Raw genomic sequence first — 23,434 nt, 5'->3', positions numbered from 1 at the left:
TGTTGCAGAGTTAAAAAATGGCGAGCCAATAGTTTGTGATGCATTAACAAATTTAAGATCAAATGAAGAAATACATTTTCATTTAACATAAATCAAGCTAATCCTATTTTTTATTGATTGTTAGCAAACAAACATATTAAAATTAAAGGGAAACATAAATAGATGACTTATAAAGATTTGAAAATGAAAAATTATTGTAAGTGGCATAAGGTGATTAGCCATTCCATAAAGAATTGTGTAATATTTAGAAATGTAATTCATGATTTGATAGAGTCAAAGCATGTTACATTCCTTGAAAAAAAAGAAACAATAAGAATTGATGAAAACCCTTTTCCATTAGTTAATATGCTTTCAATTAATATAACAACCATTGCTAATGATAATTTATTGTCCTAAGGTGTCATCTTTGTGACAATTGCAACAAGTGAGTTATTTAATGTCTTAGTAGCAGATCAAATACTTAGATTCATGATAACGGACAAATCATAAGACATTAAAGGATTGCGTAGATGGAAAATGACTATAAGCCATACTACTGAAATGTGCATACTTTAAGAGATTTGTTATATACAAAGTAGTGAAAGAAGTAATAAGTCTCAATGAGAAACAAATGCAAATTATAAAGTTGATAGACTTGAGTAAGTTTTTAAGATCTAGACTAATGCAAGGAAGACGACCAATACTAATGCAAAGGTTAAACATTGATGACATGATTTATCTGGAAAGAACCCTAGCAAGGAATATGGTCGCACAATTACCAGAGGTAGAGGTGCTATTCAAAAACATGTAACTCATTGTGAAAACCATGTATAATGATTGTAGTTCAACCATGAAAAAACAATTGACATCTTGAGGTATAGATATTAAAAGAGACTTGCAAAGAGGCATAATCTCCTTTTGAGGATGCACTTTGGAAGGACAATCCACAATGGTTCATTCTAAAATGAAAACCAATAAGAATCAATAAAGGTTGAAGGAAGAGTTGAGGCAAGAAGGAAATTATCCAGAAAATAAATCCTTAAAACACCTACTATTAAGTTCCAAAGAATGTTAGATTGATGTCAGATCCAAAGGATAAAAATACAACTAAGAGATACAATAAGAACTATGCAGATAAGATCACAAAGAAAGAGAATAAAAAAGTACCAAAAACATGTTCTATTATCGAGGAATTTAATTTTTTAGATGTAATCAGAATATAAATTACTCGATAAATATAAATATTTATTTTCTAAGTTATTAAGTTTACTTTACATTCAAGTTATTTTAATTATTTAATTATTTTTTTAGTTAAACTACTAATTATATAAAGTAGATTTAATCATATTGATAATCGTATAATTCTATAATATAAATTTAGAATTACTTGAGTAAATTTAATATGAAATTTAAAATTCAAACTATTTAATTTAAAACTTTAATTTTAAATTATAAAATTCTTTTAATTGAAACAAACACAAAAAAAAACCTATATTAAACACCGAGTTCTCCAGAACTTACCCCAATGCTTTGGGGTTTGCTGTTTTAGCGTGGAATTCATGATCATATCATATGGTAGAACAGTCGAGGTAAAAAGCATAAAAAGGTCGCTTGCTTTTTGACGCTTCGAAACTCGAAAGGGCTTCGGAGATTGTGTTCGATTTTTTTATTTTTTATTTTTTGAAATCTCTTGATTCAAATGGTGCGATCAAATTATGGTCTGACACGGTAGTCTTGCTTTAATCACTGCCATCAGGAAGCTGGCAAAAGAGCTCTGCTCCCAATTCATGTCATAATGGACTCAAGACCCTTTGAGACTTTTCTTTTGAGTTTAGCAAACCGTAACCTGCTTGCTTCACTGTTACTGGCCATGGAATCTTTTTCTTATCTTCCTCATGTGATAAAGTGTAATGTTCATGCAACAAAATCATGAGATTTCAAGACTCACGAAACAACAAAGTTGTTGAAGCATGAAAAATGTGGCATATTTCATAAATGGTAGAAAGTGACCCTTCTCATATATAGAATGTTTCAGGGCAATACTTATGTCCCATATATAGTCCATGTATGCGGCGATGGATCATGATCCACTACATAACATTTTGACCTTGAAGATTGATGGCCCTATTGGCGGGGGTCACAATTATTTCGCCTAGCTTCTCATGCAAAGCACTAGAGTCTAGGACACCATGGATATCAGTTAGAATTGCAGTCCAGAGAGCAATGATTTACTGACTTGAAAGATTTACTGACTTGAAACTTGCACTTTTAACGAAAAAGAAAAAGCAACTAGGGAATGGCCCTTGTTAATCTTAGAATCATGTGCTCTTATGAAAGAAAGTATTCTGGTTCTCTTTACATCTTTTGTGTGAATTGTCTTTTCAAGCTTTTCAATTTTTTTATTTGAAAACACCGTTATAGTGTTTTTGTTTATGGATAAATATATAAGGAACCCATGACTGGTCTTTCAAATACATATGTCACAATCAAGGTTGTTAAATTCATGATTTTAACACGGCATGGAAAGTCGTACGCAAACTCGAATCGTAAAAACGGATCATAAAATTATAAAAAAATTATAAGGAATTTTAAAATACATTAAAAAAAAATTCATGCTTCAAATAAAAATTCATACATAGTTCAAGCACCTTAAAAATAATGCTTCAAATAAAAATTCATACATAGTTCAAACATTTTAAAATATATGGTTCAAATAAAAGTCATCCTGATACATAATTTAAAATAACTTTTCATTAACTAATAATTAACAAACTTAAAATAAACAATCTGCTAGTGTGTCATGTAAACTAAAATCAGCTTCATTCCCTTCATCTTCCTCAAGCATTCGTCAATATCATTAGCATCAAGAGGATTATTAGTATCACTACTAGTACCAACACCAATATTATGAACATTAGTGCTACTACTAGTACCAACACCAATATCATCAATTTGAATATCCAAATCATCTTCAATACCATGACTCTCCATTTCAACATTATTAGGAATTTCTTCTTCATCACTTTCATCTTCATTATCATTTTGTCTTCGTGTTGCACTGGTAATAGTACCAAGAAAATCAAAGTTTGGATGTTTTTCTCCCTCGGTTATCCAATCATCATCAGATGAAAGATCACCTTCCATACCAAAATCATCAGCTTGCTTTTTGACTTGGTTATCATTCAATTTCAGATTGCACATTACAAATACCAAGTCATTCATTTTTTCTGGTGCAAACAATTTCTTCGTTTTGTATGAACCTAAATAAACAATTCAAATTTATAAGATTTTTATCAAATATTTCAATATTTAAAATAAAAAACAAAAAAAAACTCACCATTTCAAATGCACTCCAATTACGCTCACATCTAGATGAAGTATAAGTCAAGCTTAGAACTCGGATTGCAAACCTTTGTTCTAGATGCCATAAGTTCAACAATTCAAGAATCAATTCAAATCAGCCCTGTAATCAATCCAAGCATTCTATAACAGGTTACAAACTTGATTTTAATACACACTACAACCCATCTTCTATATTATTATCCATTACAGGTTACAAACTTACAAGTTACAACCCTTTACTACTCAGCAAAGGCAGCATAAAAACAGTCAATCAGCACTCTAAATTACAATTTACAAGCCAAATCCATTCATCACAAGTTACAACCCAAATCACGGTAAAATTACAATAAATCCATGCATCACAACTCAGCAGCAGCAACACTCTAAAATAAATTATAATAAATCCATTATCACAACTCAGCAGCAGCAACATCAATCATCATTCTAAATTCCAAATTCAAGGTAAGAAAAAACAGAGTCTCTCCATTTAGACACTGTCACATACACATACTATCACACACACACACACACACACACACACACACACACACACACACTGTCACCGGTTATATTTCAATCCAAAATTCGCAGGCATACTCTCAAATTGATGGACACTTGAATATTAACATGTCTCAATAACAGATTAGACATCATTAAACTGTAAAGAAACGAAATGGTAAGAAACTAAAAAGCTTACCTCTGTTCTGAGCAGTGAGCACCAACGCTGAGAAGAGAAACGGAGTAACGGACTAAGCAACAAGACTCACAATGAATGTTTGTAGTCAAAGTTGGAGCATGTGAATTCAATCAAACTAACATTAACATCAGTGATGAGACTAATAAACGGACAGGGACGAAAAAAAACCCACTTGAAGACTAGAGAAACAAGATAAACGGACAATGTAACTTACCTCGTGAAGACTGGAGAGACGTCGTTGACCGTTGTTGTTGTGTGGACTGTGATTCTCACAATGGCTGGTGGAAAAAACATCGTCGATGATGGAAATAATGCAGATGAGGGACGGGCGAGGGCTGTGACGGTGGTTGATTGTTGGCTAAGAGGAAGACTGCAAGAGATTAAGAGGTCTCAGTCTCAGTCATGGTTGTTAAATTTGGGATTTTCAATTTAGGGATTTCGATGATCTGAGACTGAGCGTGAATTACAGAATTGTGAATGTCATTGAAGAGAAGACTGAAGAGAGAAGACCGATTCGGTGAGTCACAGTTACTAAATAAATTGCCTTTGATCTGTTCAAGCCAATAGATGGGTGACACATGGCAGCTACATTGAATTTTATTGTCCTGCGGGCAAACTCGTTCAATCGGTGGTGAAATCGTGATTTTAAGCGATTTCACCTGATTTTAACGATTTTAACTGTTTTTTACCCGATTTTACTCATTTCTGATTTTTATGAATGATTTAGCACGTAAAGTCTATATTAACTCGTAAAAACGTACGATTTTACGACTTGAATCATGATTTTAACAACCATGGTCCCAACCATTAGTTATGATCTAGTCGTAAAGTGGTCTATCCAGGAACCATTGTTCGATTCTCACTAATTTCGGATTATAAGCCATTAAATCTCTTCTGATACTTGGTTTGGTTAAATTAGTGGAGTGTAAAAAATTGAATATCATTAAAGACATGATTAATCGAGGACTAATGCTTTTTTTTTTTGATATTGCAAGTGGAGGAATAATTGTAGTGACAGTCCACAAATCTCTCTCTCTCTCTCTCTCTCTCAATTAAAAAAATAAAGAAGAAACCGTCTACGTGGTGACCTAGTAGTAAGAGTTTGGGACTAAGAGGTTTGCTCCTTTTATTGTCTTAGGTTCGAATCCTGTGGTTGCTTATATGATGGTCACTGGAGGCTTACATGAACATTAACTTTAGGGCCCGTTGGATTAGTCGAGGTGCGCTCAAGTTGGTCCGGACATCCATGTTAAACTAAAAGAAGAAGAAGAAGAGTATATTACTGTGTACAAATCGTAATTTTAAGACAACAATTTGCACTGTAATTAAAAACAAATGACTTGGATTCTTCTCTTGTGTTGGGTTTTTCTTAGATAAAATTCTAGTTTATGTAAGAATTAAAAAGAATTCTAACAAAATTTTTATTGAACTAGTTAATTAGAATATTGTTTAGATGATGATCGTTGGAGGTTTTAATTAATCTATCTATAAATATAAAAGCCCATGTATATAGAATTTTAAGAGTTCTGAATTAATCAATAAAATCTTTGAAGCTTCATATACTTATTTGTTTAGTTTCTAACATTTAGTATCCAAGTTTAGATGATTAAGAGATTAATGAAGCAAGATAAACTCTTGGTAGCAGCAGGAAAAGAGTTCTTTTGCAACAATAAAATCTCAGCAAGCAAGGCAACAAGTTAGCTTCCAATAACATAAGAAAAGAACCTCAAATAGTTTTTTTTGGCAATAATTTCAAAATCATTATAAATAAATAAATTAAATCATGGCTCCATTAACTTTGTTCAACTTGCCATTCCATGTTTTGATGGATATTATGGTAATTAGAGCATGTTAGTGGATAATGTTTTAAGGTCTAAGGAGTATTGAAAAATTGTTTCTCAAAGAATAATTGAACTATCATTTGGATCAATAATAAATGCTGTGCAAAAAAAAAAAGATAGAAGGACAAAAATTGAAAGATTTCAAGGTAAAAAAATATTTTTTCCAATCAATTGACCAATCAATCTTGGAAAGCATTTTAGAAAAGAATACTGTTAAATAACTATCTGAACCAAAAACCTTAAACTTTTAGGTGAAGTTCCAAGATATGATTTATATTATTCTCTAACACATCTCCTCAAGTGAAAGCTTTTTGAGTTTGAAACTTGCATAGATCCACATTACCTTGCTTGATTTTTATCAAATAAATGGTGATGGTGAGATTCGAACTCGTGGCCACTTGATCATCAAGACTCTGATACCATGTCAAAGGACCATCTCAACTCAAAAGCTTAAACTTTTAGGTGAGATTTCAAGATATGATTTATATTATTCTCTAACAAATACCTCCAAGGATATTTGGAATCAATGAAAAACAAGTATCAGAGAATAGCTAGAGCAAAAAAGCTGCAACTTCAAACACTTCGAACAAAATTTGAATTTTTTAGGATGAATATGGGAGAGTTGGTCACATTCTATTCTTCACAAATAATGGCAACCATTAACAAGATGCAAATCCATGGCTATAAAACAAGGATATCATCATCATTGAAAAAACTCTTCGATTGTTGACACCAAAGTTCAATTTCATTGTATGCTCAATAAAGGAATCTAAGGATATTTATGAATTATCTAATGATGAATTGCAAAGTTCCTTACTAACTCACGAGTAAAAGTTGAATTAACAAGAGAAGAAAGAGCAAGTTTTATGAGTTTCGTGTAATAATCATTTTTCTACCTCACAAAGAGGTGGTCAAGGAAGAGGAGGGAGCATAGGAAATAATAATAATAATAATAATAATAATATATTTTATAAAAAAAACTTGTAGATAATGAGTCTTCTAATTCTCAAAGAAGAGGAAAATGATATGAAAACAATCATTTAACTTTTTACAAGTTAAAGCTAGTGGACAAATCAAAAGTTGAATGCTTCAGTTATCACATGTATGGTTATCAAACTAATTTGAATATGAGTAGAGGTAGAAAATCTATTTTTATATAAAAGAGAGATTAAATGTCATTATTGATGGCTTGTCATATGCATGAGAGAAATCACCAAAATTTATGGTACTTAGACACTAGGAGTAGCTATCATATAAGTTGAGATAAGTCAGTCTTTTTTGACTTAGATGAATTTTATCAAGAATTTATGAAGTTTGGTAATGAATCTAAAGTTTTTGTTGTGCAAAAAGGAATGGTAGCACTCAAAACCAAGAAGAATATTGTCCATACTATATTCAATGTTTTCTTTATTCTAGAATTAAAAACAAATTTACTTAGCATTGATCAATTTCAAGAAAAAGAAAAAAGGATTTATGTAATAAATGAAGTATGTAGAATTGAAGTTGACAATTTGAGCTTAATTGCTAAAGTTAACATGATGATGAATTAATTGTTTCCTTTGTGTCTTCAAAATATTAGGCATTGATTTTTTTTCTATGAGATTAAAAAAAGAAACATGATTATGGCTTTTTCATTATGAACATCTTAATTTTGGTGGATTAAAAATTCTACATCAAAAGAATATGGTGATAGGTCTTCCTCGAATTATAACTCCTCAAAATTGTAAAGAATATGTTGTTAGCAAATAATACCTAAATCAATTTCCACGAGGAAAATCATGGAGAGTGAGAAGTCATTGGAGCTTATTTGTTCTGATATTTACAGGCTAATAATTCTATTTTTTAATGGAGGTAAAATATACATAATCATCTTTATTGATGATTATCGAAAAATCTGAGTTCATTTTTTGCAAGAAAATTCAAAGCTTTTAAAGCCTATAAAAGGTATAAAGCACTTATTGAGAATGAAGCTAACCAACCAATAAAAATTCTTTGAACGCATCGTGGTGGAGAGTATAACTTTTATGAATTTTTAGTCTTTGTGACACCTATGGAACAAAAAGAAAACTCACTGCAACTTATATGCCTAAACAAAATAGAGTTTACAAAAGAAAGAATTGTACTATTAGGGATATGGTGAAAAATCTTTGACAAGGAGTGACTTATTAAAGAATTTTTAGCTTAAAATAGTAAATTGAAGCTGTGATATCTCACATCGGAAGCGAGCGTCCAGAGCCAGGGCCTTATAAGTGCATGCTCACCTTGACTAGTAAGACGCGTTTTGGGGCCATGCGTGGCTGTCAAGAACAAACCCGTGAGGGGGACCGGGGTGGAAGCCCTGGACATGGGTGGACTAGGAGGTCCAAAGTGGACAATATCTTGCTAGTGAGGTGGGGTGTTACATTTGGTATCAGCGTCGAGGACAAGTCGTCTTAAGGTTGGGGGATTGTGATATCCCACATTGGAAGCGAGCGTCTAAAGCCAGGGCCTTATAAGTGCATGCTCACCTTGACTAGTAAGACGCGTTTTAGGGCCATGTGTGGCTACCAAGAATAAACCCGTGAGGGGGACCTGGGTGGAAGCCCTGGACATGGGTGGACTGGAAGGTCCAAAGAGGACAATATCTTGCTAGTGAGGTGAGGTGTTACAGAAGCATTCATATTTTGAATAGAATCCCTACACTTTTTGTTCAAGATAAGACATCAGATGAAGCTTAGAGTGGTTAAAGATCGACAATTGATCATGTCATAATTTTTAGATGCATTGTTTATGCCCACATTCTGAAGCAAAAGAGGAAAAAACTTGATCACATGGGATAGAAATCCATTTCTATTGGTATTAGTAATTATTCAAAAGCTTATAAACTATATAATTCTTATGCACCAAGAAAATTATTATCAGTCGTTATGTTATTTTTAATGAAGCTTAATTTTGGACATGGAGTAATGATGGTGTTAGATATAATATTCTTATGGATTTAAATGGTGAGAATAATGAAAGAAGGGAAAATCCTATAAAGAAAGCTTCACAACTAGTAGATGATCATAGTACACCTAATTGTAACAGCCCGACCCAACCTGCCATATATTGTCCGTTTTGGGCTTTACCGCCCTCACAATTTTTTTTTTGGTGACACGAGCCCACTTCTGAGCTTGACGCTCCAAAACGCATATGACAAGTTAACAACCAACACTCTTAATAAGGCCAGCTACCACTCCCATACCCGTCGATGTGGGATATTACAATCCACCCCCTTAAGAAGCCCGACGACCCCGTCGACACAACCGGAAAGCCAGTGAGGTCGGTTCTGATACCAAATGTAACAGTTCGACCCAACCTGCCATATATTGTTCGCTTTTGGCCTTACCGCCCTCACGGTTTTATTCCTGGTGATGCGAGCCCACTTCTGAGCTTGACGCCCTAAAACGCGTATGACAAATTGGCAACCAGCACTTTTAATAAGGCCAGCTACCACTCCCTCACTCGCCGATGTGGGATATTACATAATAGTCAAAGATCACAATGTATTAGATAAAGCCTATATGGATGAGTGATTATGAGATAACTAAAATTGATCAATGTGATGATCCTTTTACTTATTTTGCTATATTATTAGATTATGATCCTATGACTTTTAAAGATGTTGTTAAAGGAAAAATGGTAAAAATGCTATGGATAATGAAATTGATGCCATTGAGAAAAACAACATATGAGAAATAACAAAGTTTCTAGAAGGAAAAAGGACCATTGGTTTAAATGGGTGTATAAGCAAAAATTAAAGGATAATGGTGAAATTGATAAATATAAAGCTCGATCGGTAGCTAAAGATTACAAGTAAGATTATAATGTCAATTATAAAAAAGTTTTTGCTCCGGTTGCAAGGCATGCTACAATAAGATTAATTATTGCTTTGACAACTCAAAATTCATGGTTTATCTTCTAGTTAGATGTAAAGTCAACTTTTCCACATGAAGACCTTTAATAACAGGTATTTGTTGATTAACCTCCTGGTTATGTAAAATTTGATAACGAGTATAAGGTATATAAGTTGAAATACTTTTTATAGGTTAATGCAAGCTCTAATAGCTTGGTATAGTCGTATAAATGCTTATTTTCTGAATGAAGGATTTAAAAGATATCTACATGAGCATATACTATTTTTTTTTATCAAAATTAAAGAAGAAGGAGAGATGCTTTTTGTATGCTTATATGCAGATGATTTGATCTATATTGGTAATGATAAGACCATGTTTGAGAAATTTAAAAGGTCTATAATGACTGAGTTTAATATGTATGCTCTTGGAAAGTTACATTACTTTCTTGGCTTTGAAGTGATTCAATCGAATGTCAAGATACTTATTTCTCAAAAGAATTATGTTCAAGAAATTGTAGAGAAGTTTTGAATGAAGAATTGCAATTTAGTGAGTACACCAACTGAGTTTGATTTGGAACTAAATAAGGATCATAAAGGAAAGAAGGTTGATGACACACTTTACAAACAAATTATAGGGAGTTTGATGTATTTGACATTAATAAGGCTAGATACATGGAAAATCCAACAGAATTTCATCTTCTAACTGCTAAAAGGATACTTCGATACTTGAAAGATATTATAAAGAATGGATTGTTCTGAACAAAAAGAGAAAAAGATAGATTTGATTGACTTTACTAATAACAATTATGCAGGACATCAAGATGATAGAAAAACACTTCAGGCTATGCTTTTAAGCTTGGTTCAAGACCTATTTCATGGTCTTTAAATAAGCAATCAATTATCATTTTATCAACCAAGAAAGTTGAATTTTTGGCTACGACTTCATGTGCATGTCAAGTGATATGGTTGAAGAAATTTCTTGAAGAACTTAATTTCAAGAGACAAGGGTCCATTGTATTTTTTTGTGACAATAACTCAATAATTAAACTCTGTAAAAATCAAGTTCCATATAGTAAAACAAGCATATTAATGTGTTTTTTTTAAGAGTTCTCATAAAGGATGAGACCATTGAAATCATCATTTGCAAAAATAAAAATTAAGTTGCTGATATATTTATCTAGCCTCTCAAATTGAAATTATTTATGAAGCTCAGGAGATTACCTGGTGTTTGTACTCAAAAAGATCTTATTTAGAAGAGAGTTTCTTATTGTTAAATTAAGTGTTAAAAACATGAGTTTAAGAGAAGGATAGTTGGATAAAGTTCTAAAGTATGTAGAAATTATTAATAAAAAAAGACTTATGTTAGACTAGTTAATTAAAATATTGTTTAACTAGTTAGTTAAAATCTTTATTAAATTATGGCGATAGGTTTTAATCCTCCTATATATATATATAAAAGCCAACGCATAATCTTAGAAAATCCAAATACTTAGCGTGTTTAATTTCCAACAAGTGCAAAACATTTTCCTTCTAACTCACAAATTTTAATGCGCTTTGCCAACATTGAGATCATCATAATATAATTGGGAGTGCAAAGCTAATCAAAGTAGCTTACTCACAATCACCAAAAAAGAGTAGTCCTTTGGATACATAAGACGAAAACAAAAACTACACATGCCCATGTACATTGACGAAGCCAAAAAATTTTAAATAAAAAGGCAAGTTACTAATAAATATTTGATATTATTTATTATGTAGACATGCGTTATATATATAAAAAATTAATTTGAAACATATATACTAACTCATATCAAATAAAATTAATTTAAGAATACTTTTAAAATAAAAAAATTACATTATAATTATTCTCTTTGAATTTTTATATTTTGAAACCGCTTCATAATGATTTTATTATCAATCTCATCAAAAATATTTTTCTCAAAATATCCTAAACCATAAAAAAAAGGTTGTCGAAAAAAAGATTTTGTAGTGATTTTAATAGAATGCATATAAGAAAGTCCAAAAATGGATGATTTTCCACGAAACATGCATTTGCTTTATTTGGACGTGAAGACACAGAGTATTCTTTTTCTCCTTTTTATTTCCTATATTTTTCTGTAACTCCTAGTCATGGGACTTTCCAACTCCTAATTTATATTTCTGCACATAAACATGCTTCTAAAAAGTTAAGGGGTTAGTTGCCCTTTATGCCCTATTGTGGCTCCGCCCCTGCCCATATATAGTACACACCATATGTTGCTATGAAAATAACGACAATCACTATCAATTTTTTCACCCTTCAACAAGAAACTAGCAAAACCCCATTATAGTAAGTAATAAGTTGTGTGTATGTGTGTGTCATTGTCCATGAATTTATTTGTGCAACGATAAAAATGTTGTCGTTAACTTTGGCCTTTTGAATGTACTTCTTCTCGAACTTTATATGCTTTTTTTTTGCTTTTGTCATTTGGTGAATTTAGAGACTCTCCGATGCTCAAGTAAATATCTTTTTGAGAGAGAAAACTATGATATTTTAGAGAGTCTCTGAAAATAAATATGCAGTAGAGAATATTAAGAACCTAGTGTTTAAAGGATTTATCGTATATCTATAACTCATGAGTCTTATCGCTTTAAGGAGAGACTAAAGTGTAATATCTCCCTTGTATTTTAAGTGAGGAAAAATATCTCTAATTTTATCAGAAGAAAAACAAAGTTTGGCGATAGATACCTAATGATGCTGAGTCTGGTAACTTTTCTAGACCCATATATGATTGAGCTTAGTGTTTGGTCGAGCTTAAGAACGCTGGGTTTGCTACCCTTGCTAGACTTATGTATGATTGGGCTCGACACTTTGTTGAGTCTAATGATGCCAAGTCTGATAGCCTTTCCAGACCCATGTATGATTGGACTCAGCGTTTGGCCGAGCCTAGAACATTGGGTCTGGTAGCCTTTCCAAACCCCTGCATATTTGGGCTCAATGCTTAGTTATGCCTAAGGTCTGTTTTGACCATCCATCCAACCCTTGGTTCTTCTCAACAAGGATCCAGGTAAAAAATATATATGAAAAATACTGATCCACCAGACTCATGTATGATTGGACTCAGCGTTTGGTCGAGCCTAGAACACTCAGTCTGGTAGCCTTTCCAGACCCCTGCATATTTGGGTTCAATGCTTGGTTATGCCCAAGGTCTGTTTTGACCATCCATCCGGCCCTTGGTTCTTCTCAACGAGGATCCAAGTAAAAAATATATATGAAAAATACTGATCCATCAATTTACATGCCACAATTATTTTTACAAGTCACTTAATTATGTATTTACATTTGCAACATACAACAATAATTGTTCCCCAAATTGATTGTTTCATCAATGGATTGAAATTAACAAAACATTAAAGGGTGTGATTAAATTACTGTAGTTACATCCATAAAATACTATTTTTTGTGTGTTCAATTTTTCTTTTTTTGTTTTGTTTTTTTTTTTATTTTCATCCTTCATTGTTAAGTTGTTTTGGAAATTATGCTTCATAATTGTTTTCAATTTTCTTTCTATTGGGTTATAAATCAGTCTTATATATTTAGTTTCTTTTCTCATTTTCAACCTTCAACAATAGATTGGTTGGAAGTGGGGCTTCATAATATTTTTTATTTGTTTTCTATGAATTTATCTCGATATCACTAACAAAACGCTAAAAGGTGTGGCTAAATTATTGTAGCCAGTATGCCTAAATCATTGTAATCACACACATAAAACACTATTAATTAGAATTGTGTTTTGTGTTTTTCTTTTTTCTTTTTCCTTTTCTTTTTTTTTTCAAACTCATTATTAAACAACTCAATCCTCTTCTTTTTTATTTAGTTTTATCTTCCATTTCATCTTTCAATATTAAGTTGTTTTGGGAATAGTGCTTCATATTTTTTTTCTGTTGGGTTATATATTGGTCTAATAAATTTATTTATTTTTCTCGATTTTAACCTTTAACATTAAATCTGCTAAAAATAAGGCTTCATAAATTGTTTTTGATTTGCTTTATTGTGAATTTATTCTAATCTCGCGACTTGGGTCGCAGGTTTAACTAGTTAACCCAGGTTAACTCGAGTAATTTTCTTTGGTTGTTTTTTCTAATTGATTTTTTTTAAAAAAATTCATCATTCAATATTGGGCTGGTTGGAAATTGAGCTTTGTAACTTTTTTTTATTTGCTTTCTATAGGGTTTTCTCGATCTCATATCCTAAATCGCGGGTTTAAAAGGTTAACTCGAAGTCATTTTGTATCGGGCTGCTTTTTTCTAATTGATTTCTTTTCTGATTTTACCTCTCAACATTGGATTGGTTGGGAATTGAGTTTCATAGTTTTTTGTTTTTTTTTTCTATGTTGTTATCTCAATCTCATGACCTAGATCGCGAGTTTGGTAAGTGCACTTGAGTTGACTTTCTTAATTTTTTTCTTTGTTTAATTGAATATAATTTTTTAATTATAGAAAACATTAAAAGGTGTAGCAAAAACTCTACAGACTTTTGCAGTGTAGACCAAGACACACTTTGCAAAATTTTCTCTTTTATTTCTTTTTTTTTTTAATTTTGGTCATCAAACTTTTTTTAGGGCGATTTCATCCTTTTATGGCCAAATTAAAGGTTAGTTGTTTCATATTTGATGAGGAAGGGTACGATTGAAAAAAAAAGACCAAAGTGAGAAAAGCAGAGAAAATAGATGGTAGTTTTAAAATTGGGTCAAAAAGTTTAATTTGGTCATCCTACTTTTCAAATCATAAACTTTCAATCACTTGCTATTTTTAAAATTCAAGTTTAGTTAAAAACTTCATTTTCTTTATTTTTTAGTCCTTGGTTTGAGAGATGACAGAGAAAGTAGCCAAATTCCAATGGTAGCAAGAAAAAATCTTAGTTAAAATTGATTTCGACCACAAAAAAGGTTAATTTTGGTGTCAATTGGTTACATTTGATGGATGAAGTTTAGCATAGGTGCTCTTCGCCCCTAACCTTGCCTAAGATGGTACATATGAGCTCAATGATGTTTTTAGTTTTAGATTGATTTTGAGTTTTTTTTTGAGTTGTTTAAAGTCATAGACGAGTTTATTAAGGTAAACAATGAGATGAAAAATGAATTTTAGAAAAATAAAACAACCTAAAGATCATTGAAAACTAGCCAACAGAGTTGTATGCATTATTATATTTTAAATTAAAGGCAGACCAGATATCATCCACCCTCTAATATTGTAAAAAAAAGGGGTTTGGCTCACAGGCAAGGCCTTTTTATTAGGCTTAGTGTGTCAATAGGCCCCCATGCTTGACCTTTTTTTTCTTTTCATTTCATTTTTTATTTAAACCACTTAAACTTAAAAAAACACATTATTTTTTTAATGTTTTTTTTGTGTGACTTGAAAAAGATAACTCTTTTTTTTTTCAACCAATCTTTTAAAAAATTAGTGCTATTTTTTTATTTCAATCCAATGCGCCACCCTTGTTTATTTTTTTTTAAAAAACATTTTTTGTATGATATAAAAACATTCATATACAACTGGTTGATGTATAATTAAATAAAAATAATTTCAGAAATAAATAGTTGTTTAATATAATAGGGAGCATCATCCGAATCGCAAGTTTAACAAATTAACTTAGGTTAACACAAGTCTTTTTTTTATCCTTTTCTAAATTGAATATTTTTATTTCTAATCTCATCTTGTAATATTAAGTTGATTGAGAATTGAACATCATAATTTATTTCAGTTTGGTTTTTATGAGCTTATGATGGTCTGATAACCTAAATCACAGATTTAGCTGATTAACTCGTGTTTACCCAAGTTGACATAATATGATTTCATTTCAATACTTTTATAAAAACAAATTCTTCTTGTATGTGTCAGATTATGAATTCGTGACTTATTTTTTTGCTAAAAAATAATTGACAATTACTTGACATTTTTTCTTGTGTTCAATTTTTTTTTTCCCATCATGCTTGATTTTGCGTGTTTTTTTTTCTATGATTATCCGATTCAATAAGAAATTGATTTCAAGAAACATCATTATTCAACATAACCGAGTCCATTGCCCTTGTTGCGAGATCATATATCTTTACACATATCTATCTCTTAATTTTTTAATTTAGTATTTAGTTATTGTTCATGACTTTTTTTATATTTATTATCATATATAATTCTTGATTTATTTAATTAAAAGCATGTATAGGATTTTCTATTTGTGATTATAAGTTTTTCTTTGTATAAAAAAATTCATTGCAAACGATTGCATATTAAATTTTTTTCATTGAGAAAACAATTATCCAACATGCGGTAGAGCATGAGTCAAATAACTAGTTAACAAAAAACTAAAGGAAAACATATTTTTACTGTATCCTTTCTCAATTCAGATTGATTGTGAATTAGATTTCATGATTTGTTTCGGTTTGTTTTCTATATGATTATCCCTAATTTAGTTCAATTGAGTTGTTTTTTTTGTGTTCTTTTTTAATCAATTTTTATTTTTATTTCATATTTCAACACTAGGTTAATCGAGAGTTGAGTTTCATAATTTGTTTCAATTTGTTTTCTATCAGGTTATCTTGGTCTAACGACCAATGTCACGGGTTTAGCAGGTTAACCCGAGTTGACTTACTTTATTTTTGGGTCTTTTTTTAATTGATTTTTTTAGTTTCATCCTTCAATGTTGAGTTTATTGAAAATCAAGCTTCATAATTTGTTTTGATTTACTTTTTTAGGTTACCATGATTTCATGACTTGATATACAGATTAGAACGTTAATCCCAGTTGACTCAAATCAATCCAATATATTGTTGTTTCAATGTTTATAAAAAAATCTCATATTAAATATTTATTTTGACTCGTAATTTGTTCTTACTAGTCGTACAGGTTGCCTTTAGACTCGCAAAGATGACTGGGTTACATCGGATCAATTCTACACAATTTATTTTTTTTCTACAAGAAAAATATTAGTAATGCCTAGATTTTTTTTTCATTAAAATTTTTTTCTCCAACCAACAAAACTCTATTTATTATAATAGTGTTTATGTTTTTTTTTTGCTTTTTTAGTTTAGTTTTTTCTTTTCAATTTTCCTCTTCAACAACTAAATCTTTTTATATATATATATTTAATTTTTTTTATTTCATTCTTTAAAAAGATTATTTTAGGAATCATCCTTCATATTTGTTTTTTCAATTTTCATTTTGTTGGATTATATATTGGTCTCACAGATTTAGATTTTTCTTCTTCTTGATTTCAACTTTCAACATTAAATCTGTTGGAATTGGGTATTCATAATTATTTTTGATTTGTTTTTTATACATTTATCTTGATCTCATGAACCAAGTCGCTGATATAATAGATTAATTCAGGTTGACTCAAGTCATTTTTTTGGGTCATTTTTTCTAATTGATTTTTTTTATTTTATCCTTCAATATCTAGTTGGTTGGAAATTGAGTTTCATTTTTTTTCTTTCTTTCTATGGGTTATTCTAATTTCATGAATCGAGTTTTGGTTTTAAGAGGTTGATTCAAGATGACCTTGTTCATTTTTTGGTCCTTTTTAATTTAATATGTTTAATTGGGATTTCTAAATTTTTTTTATTTGTTTTCTATGGCATTCTTCCAATCTCATGACCTAGATTGTAGATTTCAATGTTGATCCGGGTTGACTTGGTACAATTTTTGGTCCATTTCTAAATTGAATATTGTTTTTTTTAATTTCACCCTCCACAGCTCAATGTTCTTATTTTTTATTTAGTTTCTTTTTCTTTTTTATTTTCATCCTTCAATATTAGATTTGTTTAGAAATTGAGTTTCGTAATTTTTTTTAATTTACTTTTTGTGAAGTTATCTTGGTTTCATGAATTTAATTTGTTTTTTCTTGAGTTCAAGCTTCGATATTGGATTTGTTGGAAATGAAGTTTCATATTTTTTTATTTTATTTTTATAAAGATATCCTAGTCTCATGACCTAAGTAGCGAGTTTAATAGATTAACCCATGTTAACTTGAGTTAATTTTTTTCTATTTTTAGTTGATTTTCTTTTTTATTTCATCATTTAACATTAAGTTGATTGAGATTGGGCTTCATAATTTGTTTTCGATTTATTTTATATGGTTATCCCAAGCGGATTTGGTAGGTTAACCCAAGTTTTTTTGTGCTTTTTAATTTTTTTTTTGATTTAGTCCTTCAACATTGGGTTGATTAGAAATTGACCTTTATAATTATTTTGATTTACCTTTTATAACGTTATCATAGTCTTATGACCCAGATATCAGGTCTAACAGGTTAGCCCAAGTTGAGTTGAGTTATTATTATTTTTTTTTAATTGATTTTTCTTACTTCATATTTCAACATTAAGTTGGTTGGAATTGGATTCCGTAATTTTTTTCAATTCATTTCTGTGGGGTTAACTTGAGCAGGTTTAATAGGTTAACCCATATTTATTTGTACTATTTTTAATTTAATTTTTTTAATTTTATCCTTCAACTTTGAATTGATTAAAAATTAGCATTTATAATTATTTTGACTTACTCTTTATACGGTTATCATAGTCTAGATTTTATAGGTTAACGTAGGGAGATTCAATATGTCATCGTCTTAATATTTTAAAAATATTATCTAACATGTTATTGTATTAATATTTTAAAAAATATCATTCAATATGTATGATATTTTGAATTTATAATTACAATTTTTTTAAAAAAATATTACCAATATTGAGAAAAAAAATTTATATTAAAAAAATTAATTTAATTAGCACGCAACACTAATCAATTTAATTTATTTGAACCAAAAATATTACTTGACTTGGTTCGCGTAGACAAATTAAACCAATGGCAATACACGATTGAGTACTTATTATAACTAGTAATCAGTATTAATACTGAGATTTAATTACTATACCAATTAATTAATTACACTTCTTTCAAAAAAAATTAATTAATTACACGGTTTTGTCTCTACACGAGCCCTATCGTATAATAATTTATCTCTGTTGTTTATGAGCTAATATGTAATTATTCACTGACTCACTGGTGACTAGGGGGGTCGCGTCGGGTTATATTTTTAATGTTACTTTACATGGGAAATATATATAATAATATTGGTTATTTTTTAATGTTCTTTTCATCTATAAATATATTAAAATAATATTTTTTTATTTTTTATAATTTATTTTTAATATTATTACATTAAAATCATTTAAAAACACTAATAAAAAAACACAAAATAAATAAACTAATGTAGCTGGGCTGAAACTTATTTGTCTAGATGTTAGGGTACTAAATCTAAAAAAACCTTTTGAAAAAGCTGAATAGAAATCTTGCTTTAAATTGAGAGACGTCCAAGGCACATAGAATCTAAAGCAATATAGGTGGACTCAGTTTCTAGACCTTGGTGGCATGAACTGGTGATATATAGTACCTTCAAACATCTTTCAGGTAGCTTTTTAAGATATGATTAGCATACGAAAATTCTTGTTAATTGAAGCTTTAGATCTTATAATCATTTTTCTCTCTAGGTTTGTGCAGCTAGCTAGCTAGCATGCTACAACACGATAAAAAAAGTAATATATAGATTAAAAACGAAAATAAAGTGTGCGAGCAACTTGTTGAATGGCTACAGTGGCCTACAAAGAAGGCCTTATAAAGGAATATTTCCAAAACGGGTAAATTAAAGAAGTTGAGAAAAATCATGATAGATCGGTGCTTTGCCAAAGTTATTAAAATTTCATTGCCTTTGATGCCATAAAAGAAGAACCAACCAAATGGGAGTGACTTGGTAATGGCCACAAATCACATGGTGATGCCAATAAAAATGAGTTTGTCGGCTCGCTTTTTAGGGCATAGATTGGAAGGCTGGTGATGTGTTACGCTTTGTGTCGATACACAAACATTTTGATCATGGCCTATCATGCAGCTCGGAGAGGATATACATTAATCTATAGTTGAAAACAAGACAAGATGGATCAAAAAGTGTAGACAACTCAAGATTAACAAAAGATAAAAATCACTTTGCTTTTTAGGGTATTATGATTCCAAACAATTCTCCATCGTTAACCAGTCTCACATCCCTTTTCATTGTTGTTTCCTCTTGCCTAACTAATGAAGAAAAAAAAGAAAAAGAAAAAAGAAAAATGTAATGCTGCTCACCATCATAGTTATTGAGACTATGTTGAGTTACTTGTCCAATCCTAGATGCATATCAGTTTTGCTTATGCTTAGGTTAAAACTTTCAGCCCATCGTTTCTTGTCGCCGGTTAGGCTAGCCGGTGGGTCCTGGCAAGGCGAACACTCGCTTGACAACAAGTACATGAAGAAAAAGATATCTCTCTTTTGGATTATGATTGCAGCCATATGGGAGGAGGGGGCCATATTTTTTTAGTTTACTTTTTTATTCTTTTTTTGAGCTTCATTGCCATCGATTGAACATCATCCCACATTGAGCCTCCCTTTCTTACCCCATTTGATTTGTCTTTGAAAAAACATGGTGTGACAAATTAATAAAGATATAGGAGATTAATTTTGAAGATAGAGAGGGAAGGCAGGGGGGGATGCTTGAGACCAAGTAAGGTGGGGAACATATTCATATGGAAGTTGAAAAATTAATTATATATTTATATATGCATAGGCAAGTAGGTTCATAACTGTGTTCCTCACCTAAATAGGATTAGAGATTATCATATATTCCAATACAGTCTTGGGAGGCGCCGTGGACCATTCATGTTTAGAATTCAATGCCTGCTCTCTCTAGTTAGTGCAAGGAACGTGGAGATCGATACAAGCATTTTTTCTGCTATTTATTTGTATATTTTTCTTTTGGCTTATGTCTGTGTTCATGAGGTGGTGTTGGTAGATAGGAGCTTGGGAGATCATTGGTCCCATGAGCAAATGCATCTAAAAAGGGAGGTGGTGTGTCTTGTCCCCCTGAAATTGCCCCCCATGAAGAATGGAAAGGAGAGTGCATAATTATGTCTTGTTTTAGAAATTTTTGGCCCCCCCTCCTCTTCTCTTTCTCGTGGAAGAGAGGTGGAAGAACATAAACACAGCTTTGAATATGCCCCCCCCACATCATATCACCTCCTCAACTGGTTTATGGAAGACGGGCAGGCTTGGGTAAGAGGTATCTGGACAAGACCAAGTGCAATATTGAAATACCAAGATGACATGACAAGTAACATCTTGCCTTCTTCAAAGATGCATTCAAAGTTCAATTTAAAACCCTGCACTGAATCGTCCTCATTCCATGCCGAGCAGTTTTGGCTCCGAACTCTGTTCAAATACAATTATAGGTTGGGGCTGACTGGATAGTTATCATCTATATATTATTATAAACCAATTGAGTCTAGGGTTCAAGACAGGCCCAATGGGGGGGGTGTGGGCCTGTAGAGATCCACTCTGGAAGGAAAAACTGCATGAAGATGTTAAAAGAAAAATCATATCACACCTCTCATTATCATATAAATAGACACGCTGATAATCCATGTGGTGACAGAATTTTGCCCGATCATTCAATATGCAACCTGCAACTTGATGATGCCGACTTGAGTGTCATTTTCCTCACTAACAATCCTTTTTCGAAAGCAGCATTCAGATGAAACCGCACGAGCTTCTTCCTGGCTTTTTGAAAGCAAGTGTGGAAAGTGGCAAAACATTCAGAAAACATTTTGTAGATGGCAACCATGGCTAACAGCGTGCTTTCTTGTAGCACAAATTCCAACAATAAGCACATCTATTGATCTCCAGACAGTAGAATTTGAGCTTTAACTGGACAACTTCAATCACTTCAACTGCACTTGGAAAACATCGTGACAAGGAAGCTCCTTTTAACCCTATATTTTGAGGGTCAAAATAATCAATTCTCTAGAAGAGGGTTTATATATATATATATATATATATATATATAGAGAGAGAGAGAGAGAGAGAGAGACACACACACACACAAATAAATCTAAAGCTCCGTAAATGCTAGAAACATAGAGCAATTCACATCCTACATGTCCATTTTTTAGGCTTAAACAAGACACTCGTAATAATGCTGCATGAACAAGACCAAAGCAAGGCCAGAATAGCAGCCACGGCTCGTTACAGCTTAATTCATTGCTCTTGCCTTTCTATTCATGCGTAAGGTACAAAATTGCCTACAAGATTTGCCTTTTTGTTTGTTTGCTCCAAATTCCCAGGGGAACTGTTGAACCAACCATCGTGAAAATGCTCACTCAAATATTGAAACATCCCCATTCCCACAGCATGAAACATAAATGAAGTGTTTCTTTGGGAAACATGGTGCTTGGTTCCAAGCTTCCGAATTGCTTGAAGAGGTTTCTGATTCAGTGAAATGTGATATTGATTGATTATAACATAGTTCTGACAGCAACTTCTTAAGAAGCAGCTGCGACAAAATTACCAATTCCCTGCTTTATTTAGCAGAACTTAAAAAACAAAGCCTTGTGCCAGGAAAACTCACTCCCAGGCATTTCAGACAATAAATTAGTTATCCACATTTCAAGGTTCTTGAAGTTGGCCTTTCCTTGAATCTGCGTCACTGAAACTCTAAATGCCTTAACTATGCCATGTTAATTAAACTCCACTCCACTACATATCCTAAAACTACAAGCATTATCATGACAGACAAGATCCCTGGCAATGACTGAATTGTTATAGCTATTTCAGTACTCTGTATCAGGTCTGTTCACCTTGTCCGGATAATTTATTGTGAAATGGCATGGCACGAGGGGCTTCTCCCTGCAATTTTATCACACAAGCGTGATAAAACGGGCTGACGCACGATTAAACCTAAGAACACAAACATCTGGAGTCCCCTAGACACAGGCAACCCTCAAAATCAAAACACCTACAAACATGGTAATAAAACTGAAAATACAGAAATCCAAAAAATAATTAAAATACATCGAGTAATAAGGGTTGATCATTGATTTTCACTCTGAGTTATTCAACAATCCCCCTCTCTTTCTCTGTTTTTGTTATAAAAAAAACATAGCAAAGAAGTGACTATCTGAGCATCTCATGAGCACATGTCTACGCAAATCCACAGCCTGCCTTTCAGGTATTTGACTTCGCGATGCACGGCCCTTTGCTTGTCTCAATGACGATAAAACATCACTGGGTATCTCCAAATCACCAATACTTCCCAGAACTGATGATAACCAGAGTTCGGAAAAAAGAAAAGATAAGAAAGACTCAGCAGCCCTTTACTTAATTACAGTATCCACGTACAATAATCCTAATCAAACTCTAATGTTGCACAAAACAATCATGTGATTATTTTTCAGTGGCTAAACAAGAAGCTAGTATTGGCCAATTACAGAATCACTAAACAAAATAAGAATCATATCTTTAAGCAACATGGTTGCTCATCTAGCAAAAAAAGCCAAGGGTGTTTTTTCAAATTTTTTCGTTCGGAGCTCTAATTTGATCTAGCGAGGCAAGGCTGCAAGGGGAATCTTGTAAGGGTTCAATGACCTCTTTCGTCCTTTAAATATTCTGACAGGTTAATCCAGTCCTTTATCGATTTAATTTCATAATGAGGCCCTTCCATTCAAATCAAACGTCAAGATTGACCAAAACTGTTCAAGGTCCATACGCTCTGTAAAATCAACAACTCATCAACCCTCGTAGTGCTATGATTGATGATTTCGGGCTCTGCTACATTTGGCCTCATATATTATATTGCGAGAGGGTCTGAA

The sequence above is a fragment of the Populus nigra genome, chromosome 9, assembly GCF_951802175.1.
Source record: "Populus nigra chromosome 9, ddPopNigr1.1, whole genome shotgun sequence".
Lineage (NCBI taxonomy): Eukaryota > Viridiplantae > Streptophyta > Magnoliopsida > Malpighiales > Salicaceae > Populus > Populus nigra.
The sequence above is the reverse complement of the archived record's forward strand: the minus strand, read 5'-3'. Positions refer to the sequence as shown.